This window comes from Hetaerina americana, unplaced genomic scaffold (assembly GCF_022747635.1).
Source record: "Hetaerina americana unplaced genomic scaffold, ioHetAmer1.1.p SCAF_5, whole genome shotgun sequence".
Classification (NCBI taxonomy): domain Eukaryota; kingdom Metazoa; phylum Arthropoda; class Insecta; order Odonata; family Calopterygidae; genus Hetaerina; species Hetaerina americana.
The window spans coordinates 49186877-49204202 of record NW_027287095.1 but is presented as its reverse complement, the minus strand read 5'-3'; the positions used below and the strand labels follow the sequence as shown (position 1 = coordinate 49204202).

At 41.1% G+C, this 17326-nt stretch overlaps 1 protein-coding gene across 2 annotated transcripts in view; it reads left to right on the top strand.

The window, feature by feature from the left end:
• LOC139694334 (uncharacterized protein ZK1073.1) overlaps positions 1-17326 on the top strand; it is a 382170-nt gene that overhangs the window by 218747 nt on the left and 146097 nt on the right. The gene's annotated exons all lie outside the window — the stretch shown is intronic.

The window sequence follows — 17326 nt, the reverse complement described above, 5'->3', positions numbered from 1 at the left end:
TGCTTTATTTAACTCTGACATACTGTTTTTGCGCTGAAATCGTGCTCGTTTTTTGTTGCTTAACTCTTGTTTTTCCATTCGAAGATCAAATTAGTTTTCTTTGTCGTCATTAAGTGTTTTGGTCACCACCTAATGGCTACTACAAGTATCATTATTCAGGTGATATATTTTTTCTGTGTGAAGGAAAAAGTTTTAAGTACTCTTTTCACGTATGCCCGTTGAATTAGCTCTTTCCATTTTCCAGAGTTTTCTTATCGTTGTGCCCCTGGCAATTTTCATTCTAAACATCTTATTTTATTTATCCAGCTTATGCGTGTATTCCACGAACTACGTTGCTCTGAAGTTACTTTTTCCAATCTTGTCCCGGGGCATGGCGTCTCCAGAAAGACTAATTTTCTCTCCGGGAAGTTAGTAGGTCGTGGTAATCGAAGAAGACGTATAGTGTAATGTGCTTTCAGTGCTGAACTTTAGCCGTGGTGAGTTTCTGAATCAGGGAGGGAGAATACTTGTCGTCACGACGTGGAGAGACCTGTTACATTAATGCATTTTCCTATTTTGCTCCCTCGATCGTAGCCGTTTTCTTTGCCCTCCGCTCTGAGGAAGAAGCTAATCTTTTTTGTTCTACTGCTTCGTTTTTGCTTTATGAAATCATAAAAAAGTGATCTAAAAAAACGAAAAAAAATCTTTCAATGTACTTTTTGGATATTTCTCAAGATGTCTTCCTCTCTTTCGTTATTCACCTCTTCCTTTGCTGTTTCTCCATTTTATCTCCGTCATTTCTACCTCCCATCTCCTCTTAGTTCTCCAAATATTGGAAAAAATGTGTTTCTGCTCCTTTCTCTTCTTCGCCCTTTTTTTTATTCTTCCCCTCTCTTGTTCACTCATGGTAATGTTCACAACGTCTTCTTGGTCCGCTGAGAGCTGAGTGAATTCGTTGCGGGCCTCGGTTGGCTCAGCCATCCCTTGAACGTTTTTATTATGCATGCTTATGATGTCGTTTTTTCTAAAATATTTTGTTTTGTTGAATCTCTTGAATAACAAGTAAGCCTTGTACATTGCCGTGGCGTGATACTTTAGCACGTGCGGGCGTGTAGTATATGAATTGAATTTAAGTGGCGGCTTGTCTTGGTTGGCTACATTTTATTATATCTCCAAGGAGTGCTATAACCGTATTAACATGCGGCTAACAAAAGCCGAAGCCACTTAAGGAATTTCATTATAAACTGAAGGAACTAATGACTTTATGAAACGTTTCGCTGCATGATTGACGGCGTTAGAACTTCTCCTAACACTTAATTAAAACTTTTTTTACGATAAGGTTGGTATTTTCGAGACTGAATGAGTATTGATTTTTGTCTTCTTCATTAAATTAGTTTTCAGTTCTGCTTTTTCTCGACACATATTGGTGCTATATTCTGGGTTAAGCATAACCTTTAAGTTAAGCTCGAATTTCCGGGCATTTTCCTTTCTCTCAATCCCACAAGTTATAACTTTAAGCAATGTTACGGTCTTTTGATGATACCGTCAAAGTATTGAAAATTTTCCGTGATATTATAGAGGTGACTAGCAGATCAGGTATGACAACGCTTCTTCCATTCATCAGTGAGGTCTTTGTAGGAATACCCCATATCTTGGTTCCGCCTCGGCGTGTCTTATGGTCTTACCCTACCCGCTACCATAGCCTCTCTATCTATCGGGCTATCTTGCTCACTCTGCCCGCGGTGCTCTTATCCCATCTCCAGAATCAGACTCGCAAGTCCTCTCCTTACTTTCGTCGTTCCAAACATTCCGAGGTCGTCTACTCCAAGTTAGATAAAACCGACCCAAAGTCGTTCCTACTCGCCGCTCAGTTTTCCACATGTTATTTGGAGCATTCCGGAGTCTCGAATGTAAAGGATCTTGGGCAAGGGAAACCCCGATAATTTCACCTTCCTTTCTTTTGTATTCGTGCAACCAAGGTGATAAGAATGCATTATTTGAGCAATTCTCCTTGGCCCCTTTGGAAGTTTTCCTATCTTCTAACGCGGGTGGATGTCGGTATTTTGTTTTACGAAGTGCCTTCTAACTCGAAGTGAACTTCTATTCAATTTTAATCTAAGGTTACTCATAGGTTATTGCTCTAATCGCTTTGTTCTAATAAACTACGGGAAATGCCGCAACAATAACTTTTAACGGAGTCATTCAATAAATATGCATTAACACTAACTGCGTTTTGAAATTGTTGCATGTAGATCGAATTGCCTTGAATTTGAATACGGTGAAATTCGTTTAATTAATCTGTATAGAATCACAATTGTGAAGTAATGACAGTGATGCGTAAATACAGGAGTGCTCTCCATTCCGAGCAGTGATGGTGGCATTTTTGTTTTCCGAAGAACACAATTGTTACTAAATTATATCGAAATTTCAGCAATATTCTTAAAAAAACGCCCCTTCTTTAATGCTAATTTTTACATTCGTTAAAGTCCTCATTTCTGCCGTTCCATAATTCGCGTTTTCCGATTCCACGGTTAACCGTCGTTAGCATTCCAAACATATTTTTCCGTACCGTATTTATTAATGCTTACCTGATTTTTCGTCTTGCCGCTCCGTATTGATAGCCGCATTGCATTCACGTATCTAATTATGCGTAATTTATTAATTGAACTTTATCGTATGTATGTATGCAAACGAAAACAAACTCGTATTGCTGTTAAAATATTTAAAGGTTGATTTAATTTTAATGAGAGAATTTGAATATTTGTAAAAAAATCTTTCTTTGATCGGGAGACTGTAAAATATTTTCGGGCAATATAATAAAAAATTGTATTAATGTTTAATTATTCTTTGTATCTCAAATTGGTGTCTAATTATTCTTTAGATTTTGTAATTATAATGTGGAGAAGGATAGTAAAGGTAAAATGAAAATAAAGAAAACAAGCTAAATGCTAATCTAGGTATAGAGGAGGAAGGGTTGTTGGGAGACACCCAAAGAGGGCAGGAAAGTTGGATGCAGAGCATTTTAATTGGAGATGGAATGTTAAAGGCTGCGATGGATGGGAGAACGTTAGGCAGGTAAGATGGGAGAAGGAAAAGGGAAGGGAGGTAGTGATTATGTGTTATTAAAGGATTGATTGTAGTGCGGGGTATCAGGTCACGTAACGTTACGCAAAACTTGCAAGTGGAGTTCAGTCAGTGTCCATCCAAAACCTACTCTAAACGGTAGTCTAGAAAATATTAATAATGATTTAGAATATTAAGTATTCAAGTTTAATCCGACGAAATTCCTCAGAACAAACTAATAGCAATCCAGAGTTTCAGGGATGTTTTGCCGCGTTGAGTCAAATGAAGACGGCATATGCAATGCTTTTAGAAAGCGAGGTCGTGATATTGATAACTGAACGGTAAATACCCTGAATTTTCCGTACAGCATTGAGGAAATCCACAAGAAGAAACCCAGTAGCAATTATTGTAAAAAAGAAAAAAAAATAAATTTGGAGTTCATCTTTTATCGCGGAAACGAAAACCTTGAATTTATAGTGGTTGTTGAACTGTGCTCTTTTGTCTTTTACCATTTCTTTTGGTATACTCATACCAATATATAGTATAGCACTTCAAGTTACATTATGCATTGAACCTGTTTCATATTTATAGATAACTCACTTGAGCTTCGGTATATTGCAGGTTTTCATAGCGTTGTGTGTCAAAATGCTCTCCGCAGAACATTTTGTTCAATATTTGTATTATTTCATCTCAATTTTTATTCTTCATTTGTGAGCACAAGGGAGTGTTTATATTTATAATTTTTTACTTACAAAGTTATTTGTAACCCCTTGTTGGAAAATGTTTCATTTCGTGTTTCGCATGTTCCACTTTTAACTGACTGCAGTGTTTTTGACTAAAAGTTACATTAGTAAAAGACACAATTCTATAATAATTAACATTTATTTAAGTGTTAGTACTTCTTATTTTCATGCAGTCTGTCATGGAGATTCTGACGAGTTAGTTTAATTGGCTCATTATTAGCGGAGGTGTCCGTGGAATAGTTGTTTGAATAAATTACTTTGGCATAATACAGTTCATCCTAGACCTTACTCTGCAGGGTTTTGATTTTTTCTGGAGGAAACTAGTTTCTGGATTTAATAAGTGCTTTGAAGACGGCATATGGATATTTTTTGTAAATCAGTGACATTCTATACTTTTCATGAATTTCTACACTCACAGTCAGAAGGTTCCTAATAAGTACTCGTAATTTGTTTCCATTTAATGCACTATCGTGATTTGCGAATGTTATTTTCAATTCCTTCACACTCATTGGAATTCTTTTTTTTAGAGGTGCACAAAATTCTTACTGGAGTCCTTTTTTTTTACTCTTATCCTCTTCGGTGTTTTGCTTACCAGATATTTTTCCCTCGGCTCGCATACTAAGGAAAGCTATCTAATTCACTGAGCTATTTTCGCGCTCCTCACCGAAACTCGCTAAATCCTCAAGTCAACGACGTTATATTGCGTGAGTAACATTAAATATCTTGTTTCGTGTGCTCACCTTATTTACCGTAGAAATCCCCTGTTGCCCTCTCTTCCGCGAGACTGTTGATTTTCACGTTGCTTGAACTTATCACGGGAGTCACGAATTGTTTGCCCTTTTCGGTGTTACCAATCCCTTCCCCGAAACCATTCTCCTCCCCCCTCTGGATCTCCCTCGACCCCACCCTCTCGCTCCTCCCGCCCGGCGGCGCCCGCCGAAGTGACAAGTGAATTACGACATGCGAGCGTGCTGCGCAGGCAATGGCGGGAAGCGGCTCCATAAATATGACGAGTCCCAATTAGTAGTCTTTGCCGATAGTCGTTAGTTTCGCCAAAAGAGGCGACTAACACTTTCTCCTTATTGGACCAATTCGCTCATCTTAGTCATTTTTTCAATGTTGGATAGCCTGCGGAAATGTTGGTAAGCGGAACTTGGGGCATCACAAATGGAATATTGCAACCGGCGTTGACAGCTCCATTACGCAGGAAAGTGTTTCCTGATTGACGTTGGCACTTTTATTTATTAAATTACGGACCTTGGAAAAGAACGAGGCGCAGAAATGTACTCGCAGATGTTAATATTAAGGACTTTTTCAGGAAAGGTATCACGTAAATTCAAAGAAAGATTGTAAAGGTGGGTAGTTTGTTACAATTTCGTTTTTGTTTGTGATTTGTGGTGTAGTTAATAGTAAGACAAGCATTATCACTAAATACGGATAGAATAGTGAAGAAAAATTTACGCTCAAATGCGATGAATGATTATGCATTAAAAAAACATCAAATTGGTTCGAAAATAACTTTCGAACCTACGTTTGCCATTTTTGTCTTTAAGAGGAGTGGAATGCATCAGTTTTGCCTGAAGGTGCCCAACTAGTAATTATAATTTCGTTAACTTATATCGTCAACTTTCAGTAGCTTCGACTAATTGAACCCAACAAGTTTCGAATTATCCCAGCCAGCCAGCCAGTTTTTTACTAGTCGAAGTGATCCTAATGAGTCTCTTTGTTTACTATGATTTTGCCGATTGCATCCATGATAATTTTTAAATTTAAATATATTATCAACCATTGGAAGAATTTTAGATGATCTCTTTTATGTTTAAATTTGAAATATTTTAATATCTTATGTACAAAGACTTTGGCGAAAAATATCTGTCATTCAATACGTCAATTCCTGAATTTTTCACCTTCTTTATTTTACACTTATTTAAATTTTGAAAAGAATGACGACGTTCAGGATTTATTTCTCAGTTTAAATGACAAACGAATGATTTTTCGAAGATTTTTTCAGTCATAATGATATATAAATTAGTATATATACAATCTCATTTCAATTATTTTTACCTCTTTGGGGAAATCTCGCCATAGGAGAATTAAAGAAGAAGGTAATTCGCAAGTCGTTGTTTATGTAGTGCCTAAAATATGTAAAACGATGTGCCTTTTAAGGGTATTTACCAACAGAAGGCCATGCGTTCACGGTAAAGTTTCATCGAAACTGTTGTTTCACGGCATGTGGTGAACACGAGTATCAACTTCTTCCGACAGTTAAAATTTTTTTCAAACATTTCGCATTACTGCTTTTGGAAAGAACTCTTAATTCTTTTTAATTGTTTTTTCATGTTGATTTAAATTTTGTATGAGTAAATGTTGAAATAGTTGAAATCAATCATTGTTCTCTATTAAAAATTATGTTTCTAAATTGGTATTAGTCGATTAAACTTTCTGATTAACTCCCGTGTCTGTTGGTGGCATCAAATTATCCAATCAAGTGTTACCCATGCTCTTGTGTTTTGCACGGTGGCTTTTCGAGGTAATGGTGAGATATGAATGCCCACGGTAAAAATTAAGCAAATTATGGTTCTGACGACTCGATTGGTACACCGAATTCGTGCTCTTTATCTTATTTAAACATAATTCAGGATGAGGTAAATTGGAACTTAAATGGGTTAAAGTGAAACCCTTTGATCGTGAGCATACGATTTTTTTTTAATGCTCGTAATCATTTAAATGACATCAATCCTCATCGCTAAATGTTCGTTCATGAATCCACGTATTCTTACCTATGTCAATTTGAAATGAATTCCTTTTCCGTGACTGCAGTGAGACATTAATCGTAGAGAGTACACATCATATAGTATGCCATGCAAAAGCGAAAACTCAGGAATTTTTTTACACAGGTGAAATCTTATGTTTCTTTGAAGTAATGAGGACCTGCCCTACTTTTTTGGTAATTTTTCCCTTACTTGCCAATTTGGCAATTTTTTTATTTATTTCAGTGACTGCATCATTGAAAACAATTAGTTCTACCATGTCTGTCAACGAATGTATCTCCTCTCCGTCCAAACTCTTTTTTATTAGCACAAGAACTAAATTTACTACGACAAAAGGTGGTTTTTGGCAGCCTTAAAAATAAAAATACATGCATAAAACAATACTCAGGTCGAAATTCGAATCTACAGGGTTCGTCCGGAAAATAAGTGTATTGACTCCTGGGCTGGGCGCGCCGCTCCAGGCGCGCCCAGCCCAGGAGTCAATACACTGCTCTGACGGGCTGCGATTGGAGGGGGGTATGTTGGCAAGCGACGCTGAAAAAGGCAGTCGGCTCTGAGCTGTGGTGTAGTGAGGAGCTCTGTTAACGCGAACCTCCACGCTTCGACCCACGTCACGGAACGCGATGCCGAAGTTTTTGGAGCAGCGTTATTCCATCAAATTTGCGGTAAAGCTTGGGAACTCGTCTACCGAAACTGTCGGTATGATTAACCAGGCTTACGGGGAGTCAGCCATGTCCAGAAACATGATCTTTCGGTGGCACAACATGTTCGTGGAGGGCAGAGAAGAGGTCGACGACGAGTCTTCCAGAGGTTCCCGATGATGCCTTCGCGGGAGCGTTCCAGGAATGGGAACGCCGCTGGAACAAGTGTATCGACTCACAAGGGTCCTATTTTGAGGAATATTAGCTTAAGATATGTAAAAGTGTAATAAATTTTTTTTCCTGAGCTCAGTACACTTATTTTCCGGACGAACCCTGAATGATAAAATTTTTTCGTTTGATTCCTTAGATTTATCAATTTTGATCATTTTGGATATGAAATTTGAATTTTGATAAGGAATCGCGTCGAGTTTAGTTAAACCTTTATTTGAATTTTTTTGGACTATTTTTTATACATTTCCTATTTTTTAGTCATTCTCACCTAATTTATGGATTACCACCTTTTTGCAACACCCATGATAAATTTTCGACCCATGTTGTATCGTTTCGACATCCCGTTCGTCGTGATGGGAAGGAAGTAGTTTACCTAAAAGGAGGGATGGAGTGAGAGAAAGAGAGAGAGGGAGAGGATGAGAGTGAGGGAAGGCACCTATGTCCTTGGTAATCGGCCCTTCAAATTTCAAGAGCAAAGTTCATTGTCCCCATCCCTCCTCCCGTTCCGACTCCAGTCACCCCCTCCCTCCTCCATCCCCTTCAGCTCCCCTCTATCTCTCTATCGTGTCACGCCGACATCCTCTTAAATACATCCTCGCCTCCGGGTCGTGAACAAGTGCATGTTAATTGTTTTCCAGGGCTCCTTTTGCGCGACATGGGAATGCAAACATAGATCCGCCGCTCGCGATTGTTTGCCGTGGCCGAGGTAAACCGGTGGTTGTTACGGAAGTGTCTGAGGGAGAGAGAAAGAGATGAAACAGGCACTTCGTGTCTGACGCACTTGAAAGTACATTTAAACCGGTGGTGTGTGCTCATGCAGTGGGCGTGGGTGGATCTTAGTCCACATTCAAGTGGATGACATTCTCGACATTTATTCCAAAGCAACCCGATAATACATGGTTATGTAACATCTTGTTAATGACCAGGGTCGTCTCTTATTTTGTTTGTAAATTTTAGAAAGCAAGCGCACGCGAAGTGAAGGGAAAAAAACAGTGTTTTCATTTGATTTAGATGCATGAATAACCAGAATTGTGACGTTAAATCAATCTTTTATGTTAGGCACGTGATTGCAATACTTAAGTGTATTGTGCCCGTGTGATGTGGGTGCACCCCCTGCCACTAACCATGTTCATTATTTTCGGGTTATCATGTGGGTGGGAATGAATCGGCTGAAATTTCAGCATGGATTGGTGCAAACAGTTTGTAACTGAATAATACGCAAATTCAACCCGTTTTCACGGATAATACATATAGCAGTGTTGAGATTAATATTCTCAATCACGGCCTACTAATTAATGCATGACCGTTGAGTGAAGCTAAAAGGGAGACACGTGAAGCGTATACGAGACGCTTAGTTGTGTGCGGGGGTGGGTAGAGGGGGAGGTGGGGCGACAAAAAGGGGGGGGGTGAGGGAAATGTTGTGGTTGGCTGGTAAGGTTTGGTGTTTCTTATTGTGTGCCTAAGACCTAACTTCGTTGGCGTCCCATCTCCCACTTGCTCCTGACTTCCTCCTCTACCCCCCCCTCTCTCTCTTCCTCTCCCTCCTCCCCTCTCCCACGCACCTTTTGAAGCGTGCGTATTGTGTTAGGCACAAATACCAGCGAGAGAGAGGAGATGCATATTTCATTCATTCGGTCCCTTGTCACTCGGGCGTAGCTCAGCGTCGTCGCCCGTTGAGGCGAACTTTGAGGCAGGAGTCGGGACGTGGAAAGGTTGCCTAGGGGGATAGAGAGGGTTCTCATGGGGGCAGTGTGGAGGAAAGCGTGGGTTGACAGAGGGTAAATGTGGATTTGAGGGAAGAAAATGCTCTGTGTTCTAAATGCAGAAGGGGGTGGAAGAAGGCGAATGTGAATGGGAGGGGAACTTTCTAAATATAATTTTCAAGTAGAGAGAGAGAGAAAGAGTGGTAAGTCGCATCTACATTGTAATAATCTGCATTCTGATATTTTTATTAGCATCTAAGTTGGCGGTGGCGCACATCGCCATCAATTTGCTCGCTAGTCATTGCAAAAAATAGGAACTGGAATGATAGTGTGACAGCAGACGTTTCCTCTCAGAATAACGATTTATGATATTACGGTAATATGATTTGGATAGAATTGTGCATGATATTTGTGCATGGAAGTAAGTTAATTTGTTTCATTCTTAATTAACTGTTTTTCTGTCCCTGTTAGCAAGAGCAGATAACATCTTTCAACGTTAATAATTAGTGCCTGCGAAATTTGGATCGGAGAGACTATGTCTTTGTGAAAAAACGCCTTGTTGTAAGGTTTTTTAGAGGTTCGTTATATTTATTCATGCTTATTGGCCCATTTATACAAGGTTCAATGCTCTTTGAAGGTTGATTCTCGAGGATGTTATATTTTATTTGTTTTGTGGAAAACCAGTATTTTTTGGTTAACATGTGGTGTTATTACGTGGTAACGTTTATTAATGGAAACACTTGACTACGTACCTTTTCCCCCCATTTCGAGTATCATTTTCACTTTTATCTCTTTTCTCACTCTGTGTAAATTTGGTTTGGAGGAGAGACTTTGCAGTACGATAGCGAAAATGCTTCCGTTATCTGGCGCCACCTCCACTTCTTATCGGTCAAAGATCTTCCTGAAACCTCCCAACAAAAAAATACAGAAGTTTACTCCTGAATCCCTATGAAAGTTTTGTATCGATATCAAAGTGTGCTCTCAAGAGATATATTCGGATCACAATGAAAATTAACTTCACTATTGAGTATTTTAATCTATAAGCTGGAAGAAAATTAATGAAAAGATCATTGTTCGTTTAATCACTTAATAAAATGTCTTGGCTACTTAAAAAAACATATCTTATGAACATTTTAATATGCTTCCCTAGAACTATTTCTTGAAGCCAACATCCGTGGACATTTTTATTTGTGTAGAACTAATAACTGGGAGCGGCATTGAACCTTGGACTTCAGAAAAATAAGCTGCCAAAAAGTTCTCTAAGAATAGTAGATGCTTTGGTTTGAGATTTTCAAATGGCTAACGTTATATCTCGCCATCATACCACTACACCTAATCCCAAGACAAATGACACTTCAGTGATCGTAGCGGGTTTGAAAACTGCCACCTAGAGGTCCCAGGCTCAAGTTCGCAATATCGCTTTGCAAACCTACACTGCATTCCCAGCGTGATGGCCTTAGGTAATTAAAATGCATTACAGTCTTATCGAAAGGCTCGTCGGCTTTCTATACAAACAATCAGTTTTACTCGTTACTTTACCCTATTAATTATACTCATTATTTATCTTACGTCATAAACGAATTTTGAGTAATTATAGAAAATGTAACTGCTTTTTTAAGTGCTGATGTATTGAGTTCAATTGTATTTAAGTTCTAGGCAACCATTATTCTAGGCAAACTTGTAGTTTCAAGGAGGTGGAGGAAGATAAGGTACTAAAATATCTTCATCTACATCTACATCTACATAATACCCCGCAAGCCGCCGCAAGGGCGTGTGGCGGGGGGTGTTAGGTCACCAACCGTAAAAACGAAAAATACCACATGCAAAAAAACAACACGGAAAATTACACCCCAGCAGCGCACACACTCATGCAAAACTCCCTCCATCCAACACTCATGCAAACACATACACCGCAAAACAACAAAAAACTGCACCCCAGGATACAGCACGAAAGCCATCCTAAAACACGCAAGCCAGGACACAACAAGCAAGAATGTGAAACATCACTACCACATGAAAATGCACCACAAAACACTCAACCCCCCAAAGAGACAGCAAAAGGAAGGGAATTCGACCCAACGTTGCAGGTAGCAGGAATCTCCCCCCGCCGGGAGGGAAGAGGGACTGAAAGGGAAACCCAAAAACAGATGAACAGAACACGAATGATATCATGCGGAAAGAATGGGTTATTATAACAAAACACATAAGGTTAGTGGAGGAGCATGCATTTAAGTAGAACTAATCACCTTTTAGACACTGAGGGTGGCAAGTGGAATTTTTACTATCTATAATCCTACAGTTGCTATCCCGTATTGTCCGTGGGAAGAAGGAGTCCTTGAGTCGGCTAGTCCTGGCATCTATTTCCCGAATTTTATATGCATGATCCAAGCGACCAATGTATGTAGGAGTACGAATAATCTGCGAGACCTCGGTGCTGAAACATGCGGATCTGAATTTATTTAATAATTTCAGTCTTGCATTGAATCGTCTCTCTTCTAATGATTCCCACCCCAAATCCATGAGCATTTCGGTAACGCTTTGCGTTTTATCGTAGGAATTTTTTACAAAACGGGCTGCCCGGCGTTGAACCTTCTCAATTTCCCGAATGAGACCTTTTTCACTCGGGTCCCACACGCTGCATGCGTATTCTAAATGAGGCCTTACAAGAGCGTGGTAACAACGTTCCTTGACCTTTGAGTCACTTTTGCCGACAATGCGTCTAATGAATCCCAATTTTTTATTTGCTTGACCGCAGACTTTACGTATGTGAGTCCCCCAAGTTAAGTCTTTAGTGAATGTGACACCTAGGTATTTTACCGTATCAACTACTGCTAGGTCACCTCCAGCTAATTTGTAAGCAAATCCCGTTGATCTTTTAAAGAAATTTACCACTGAACATTTATTATAATTTAGAGTCAATCCCCAGTTAGAACACCATTTAGTAATGCAATCTAAATCCTGCGCTAGAATAAAACGATCCTCATCCCCAGATATCTCCCGATAGATCACCGTGTCATCCGCAAACATCCTAATGTTACTTTTCACTTCGCGGTTCAAATCGTTAACAAAAATCAAGAAAAGTAACGGCCCAATCACACTTCCCTGAGGTACCCCCGACGTGACTCGAACGCTGTCGGAACTAGCGCCATCAAGGACTACCCTCTGTTCCCGCTCTGAAAGAAAATCTTTAACCCAACTTATAGCGCCCTTGTTTATACCCGCGACCTTTAATTTATGAATGAGTTTACCATGTGGGACCTTATCAAATGCCTTTTGAAAATCTAAGAAGATGGCATCCACTTGCCTACCTCTCTCACCAGATACAAGTAAATCATGTGTAAATAATCCTAATTGGGTTTCGCAGGAGCGGGTTTTCCTGAATCCGTGTTGATTGTCACTTAAAAAGTTAATGTTGTCAAGGTGTCTCATTATTGAACTGACAATTATGTGCTCTAATATTTTACAACAGATAGAAGTGAGAGATATAGGTCTGTAATTACTGGGATCCTCCCTGTCACCACTTTTAAAAATAGGCGTTATTTGCGCGGTTTTCCAAATCTTAGGTACTTTGCACTCTGTGAGGGATTTGTTAAATATAAATTCAAGGTACGGGGCAATGTTTGGAGCTAAATGTTTTATCACCCTAGCTGGTATATTTTCGGGACCCGGGGATTTGTTGGGTTTAATCTCATTAAGTAATTTTAGAATTCCTTGTTGGTCCACTGTTATTTTTTCCATGGGTGGAGTATGTATTGTTTCTTGGAGATATGCGGTGGCAACATCATTCGAGAAAACGCTTTGGAAGAATGAATTTAAGATGTTAGCTTTAACCTCGCTGTCTGTATGAATTACATTGCTACAATCCCTTAAGCAAGCCACGGTTTGTTTACTCCCATTTACTTCCCTAACATATGACCAGAAAGCTTTGGGGTCAGTGTCCAAGTGCTCGCAAAGTACTTTGCGTTTAAATTCCAGTAAGGCGCTACGTAATTGTTTTTTGGTTTCAATTTTAGAGGATCTATATGTGTCCCATAATTGTGTATTCTCAGGAGATGATGTGTTCACGCCTGCCCTCTTTACCCTAGAGTGTAGCATTCTCTGCTTTCGAAGGGCTTTTCTAACGTCTTTATTGTACCACCTGGGGTCGCGATTTGCTTTAACGTATTTTATAGGTATGAAATCTACGATTCCTTTTTGCATGATATTGACAAATTCTGTCCAAGTTTCTTCCACGTTGGCATGACTTAAGCGGGTTTTGAACTCGGGTAGTGAAGAGTTTAATTGATTGGCAAAAGATTCAAAGTCTGCTTTATGGTAATTATAAATTTTTCTTTTTGGTTTAACAATCTTTTTTATTGCTATGTCCAAATGGACATTAATTGCTTTATGGTCACTCAAGCCCTCATCAGTTGATACACTAATAATACGTTCCGGCGTGTTTGTAAGAAATAGATCCAATATGTTTTTTCCACGGGTGGGCATGCGTACTGCTTGATGGAGGGAGTTTCTTTGAACCAATTTTATCATGGAATTGCAAGATTCGCGATCGCGGGTCCCAGATTTAACGATATTGCTGTCCCAATCTATACCAGGGAGGTTAAAGTCGCCACCAATTATGTTTATGCTGTTATTATATTTACGTGTAAACTTGTGAATTTGATCGTTGAGGGTGTGAAGTGTTTTCAAATCTGAGTCTGGAGGTCTGTAGAAAGAGCATAAATTTATGTTGGGTTGATTGGTCCGTAGTAAGGTGCACCAAACACTTTCTATGTTATTATTTTCAAATGAAACTTGCCTGCTTTCAAAATGACTTTTAACTGCCACGAAAACCCCTCCTCCGGGTCTTGTATCTCTATCGTGTCGGTAAACTTTGAAATCTATTGGGAAAATTTCTTGGTCATTAATATCATTGCACAGCCAACTCTCTGTGCCTAATACTATATCAGCGGAATGAGTTTGGATTATGTGTTCTAGATCCGCTGATTTGTTCTTGAGGCTTCTGCAATTTATAACAAGTATAGTTAAATTATTTTGATGTTGAATAACGTCCTTATTAGTGTCTGACTGTAATTTAGGACGCCTTTGTGGGGAAGTGCGTGTCACATGTCTTTCTAAATCATTGCCAGTGTTGTCAATGACTTTTATATTTTTATTAATAATATTATACGCGCTATCCCCAGATGTTATTGACCCACTAAGTGACCTGCTCTCTATCCTAAAAAAGGCCTACAGTGGTCGAGTATCCTATCCGCTACCTTACTCGCCGCTTCCGCCGTGTAATGGACCCCAGATCGGTTAAGGGGAGTCCTGCAAGATCGGAGGGTTGGTCTGAGGTCGACGAAGGAGGCTCCTATGTCCGAGCAGAATCTCGATAGTCTCTGGTTTATGCCTTCCACTCGGCTCCAAACCAGAGACCCGCGATCCTCCCTCGGAACGATGCTGCAGACCGTTAGTCCCAGCCGAACCCCCTCGACGCCCTGGACGCGCTTCACCTCGGAGCTCAGTTCCCTAAGGGAACGGAGGACCTCCTCGGATCCACGGTCCGTGACGTCGTTGGTGCCCACATGGGCCACGACCTGCAGCCTAGAGCACTTCGTGCCTTTGACCGCCGCCTCGATCGCCTTCGTCACCTGAGGGACTCCTCCGCCTGGTATACACCAGGCGGTCACCCGTTGATCGGCGCCTACGCGGCGCGCCCTCTCCCTCAATGGGACCATTACACGACGGACATTCGAGCTACCTATTACTACAATTCCCTCCCTTCCCGTTCCCTGACGTCTTACCCTAGGCAGTGCCCTCGGAGTAGGGGTAGGGGCTGCAGGTACGGTGGTGCTGTCATCCGACAACACCTGGTACCTGTTGGAGACGGGGATGGTATCTGCCTCCGCAGAGTCCAATCCACGCCGCAGCGTTACCTTCCCCTTGCCCCGAGAGACAACCCTCCAATCGTCTGACCTACGGACGTGAGACACTCCCTCGTTGGGAGATGGGACACGGGGTAGGTCTCTAATCGCCCAGCCACGTGTAGCATTCGGACGAATCCGTGCACCCATATGGGCGTGGCGGGTTTTCGTATTCCCACCCCGAGCACCATCTCTCCTGAGGGGAGTCCTCCGGCCAGCGATCACCGATCGAAGCTCCCGCACCATCTTCAATGATGGCAGGGAGTGTTCTGTTTCGTAACGATATAAGCTTAATGTGGTGTAAACATTGCATTGACATTTTCTATCTTGGATAATTCCCGTTAGATTGAAGACGATGTAAGCATTTTGTGAAATCCAGCCAGATGGCAGGAAAACTAATAATTTGAGCGTTTTGAAGGATGAAATTTGTTTTTTAAATTTTGATCCATTCCTTGCTTAAGCGTCAGGAATATTTCAAATTTGGTAATTTATCTTTTGATTTATTAATTCGATAACATTTATCATCATTCTTGCAATAATTTGAGCAAATACTTTTGGAAATTAAATTAATCTTACTTTGGTTTTGAAACTGTAAGAGTAAGTAATTATTTGCTGTCCCAGTATTAGTATGAGTTTTTCTGTCCTGATTTCCTACGAAGGGAGCAGATGGTACGACTTATATATGAAATAAATCTTTACTCGTGATGATCAGACTCCTGCCAAACGATGTACTCTCATGCTTAACAGTTACTATTATGTAGAAATACCTTTTAGAGATTGGCGCAGTCCGAAGAGTGGATTCAAATCTCTTTTGGCCCTTAATTGCTCTTTGGAATTAGCACCTGTGATTTAACGAATGGGAAAGCTGCCGTGTGTTGATGATTATAGTGGATTACGATATTCCATTAAGAGGGCCTTCATAGAGTTCAGAATACTATGAACCAAGTTTCGGCTTATGGTACGCCTGGATAGATGAACGCTAATCCTGATAATAGAGAGTGAGACGGTTGTTGTAACACTTGGACCATCGTGTGAACGACAAAATCGGGGTCATGGGATGCGTGCCCACCTCACCTCAAACATTTTCTCCTCATAAAAAGAAATTCCATCCCGGGTGGAAAATGGGCGAATGTCAACCCCTTCGTTACCCAAACGGACTCGCGGGCCCTGTTCCCGTTTGACGGCGGCGAAAAAAAACCTGCGAAGGACCTATTGATGGTAATGATGATGGTACGATAGAGAGAGAGCACACGGGTACAAAAGACCTGGGGTTCACGGTTTTCACGGAAATGATTGGAGGCGGAGGTGAGGAAGGCCAAAAATAGAAGAGGGAAACGTGGTTTTCGTCAGGAAAGGGCCTGGCATTCGGGCGAGCGTGGGGTGGGAACCGCGATGGGACGGGCCTTCCGCGAGTTGTGCTGCCGAGGGGACGTCAACCTCTCCTCTCCTTCCCCCACGGGAAGTGTTCAATGAGAGTCACGGATGAGGGGGAGAGTGGGGAGGAGGGTTTGCTTTGCCGCGGGGAGGGGTGCCTCAGCCATGCATATCTCTTCCCCTCCCCTCCCTCCCTTTGTCTCCCACGGATGGGAGCCGTGCCGTGGGATGTGGGTGCAGTCACGTGCGATCCCGCTCTCGTCGTCCCCATGGTTTAAATACTTGAACATTCTCCTATCCCGGCGGTGATTTGTGTGGCGGGACGGAAGGAGAAGCGTTAGAGGGAGGGGGAGGGCGAGGGGGGAGGGTCACCGAACCGGCCGGGAGTGTTCCGATGGTGATTAAAAGCGCCGGATACGTTTGCATTCGGGATGCGTTGAATAACCCCCCTCCCGCCAACAGCCCTCCCGTTTCGTCCCGGGCGTGGCTAAATGAGAGATTTTCATTGCTGAAAGTCCTGGCTGTGGCCCATGCAGCACTGAGGGTGGTGGCACACAATCGGAAGCTTTCTTCCGGGTGATGGGATTCTCCGAAACGCGCGCCAAATCAAATGGAACATTTGTGAAGTTTCCTTTTGTCACTGATGGGAATATTCATGATTATTTTACTTGCTCTCTATAATCGATATTCACTGAATAGCCTTTATTAGTCTTCTTAAGTGTTCAAAGCGGAATTACACGCTGCAACATTAAAATTATCCCTACTGCTCTCATGATTTTCCTAGACTAGGTATACCTGTTTAAATTGGCCACTAATGCGATTTTGTTTAGCAAATCCGGAGTCAAATCTTCCATTTTAAGGCATCAGTTCCCCTGAAGAATTATTTATATGCGTGCACTATAGATTTCATGTGCTGTA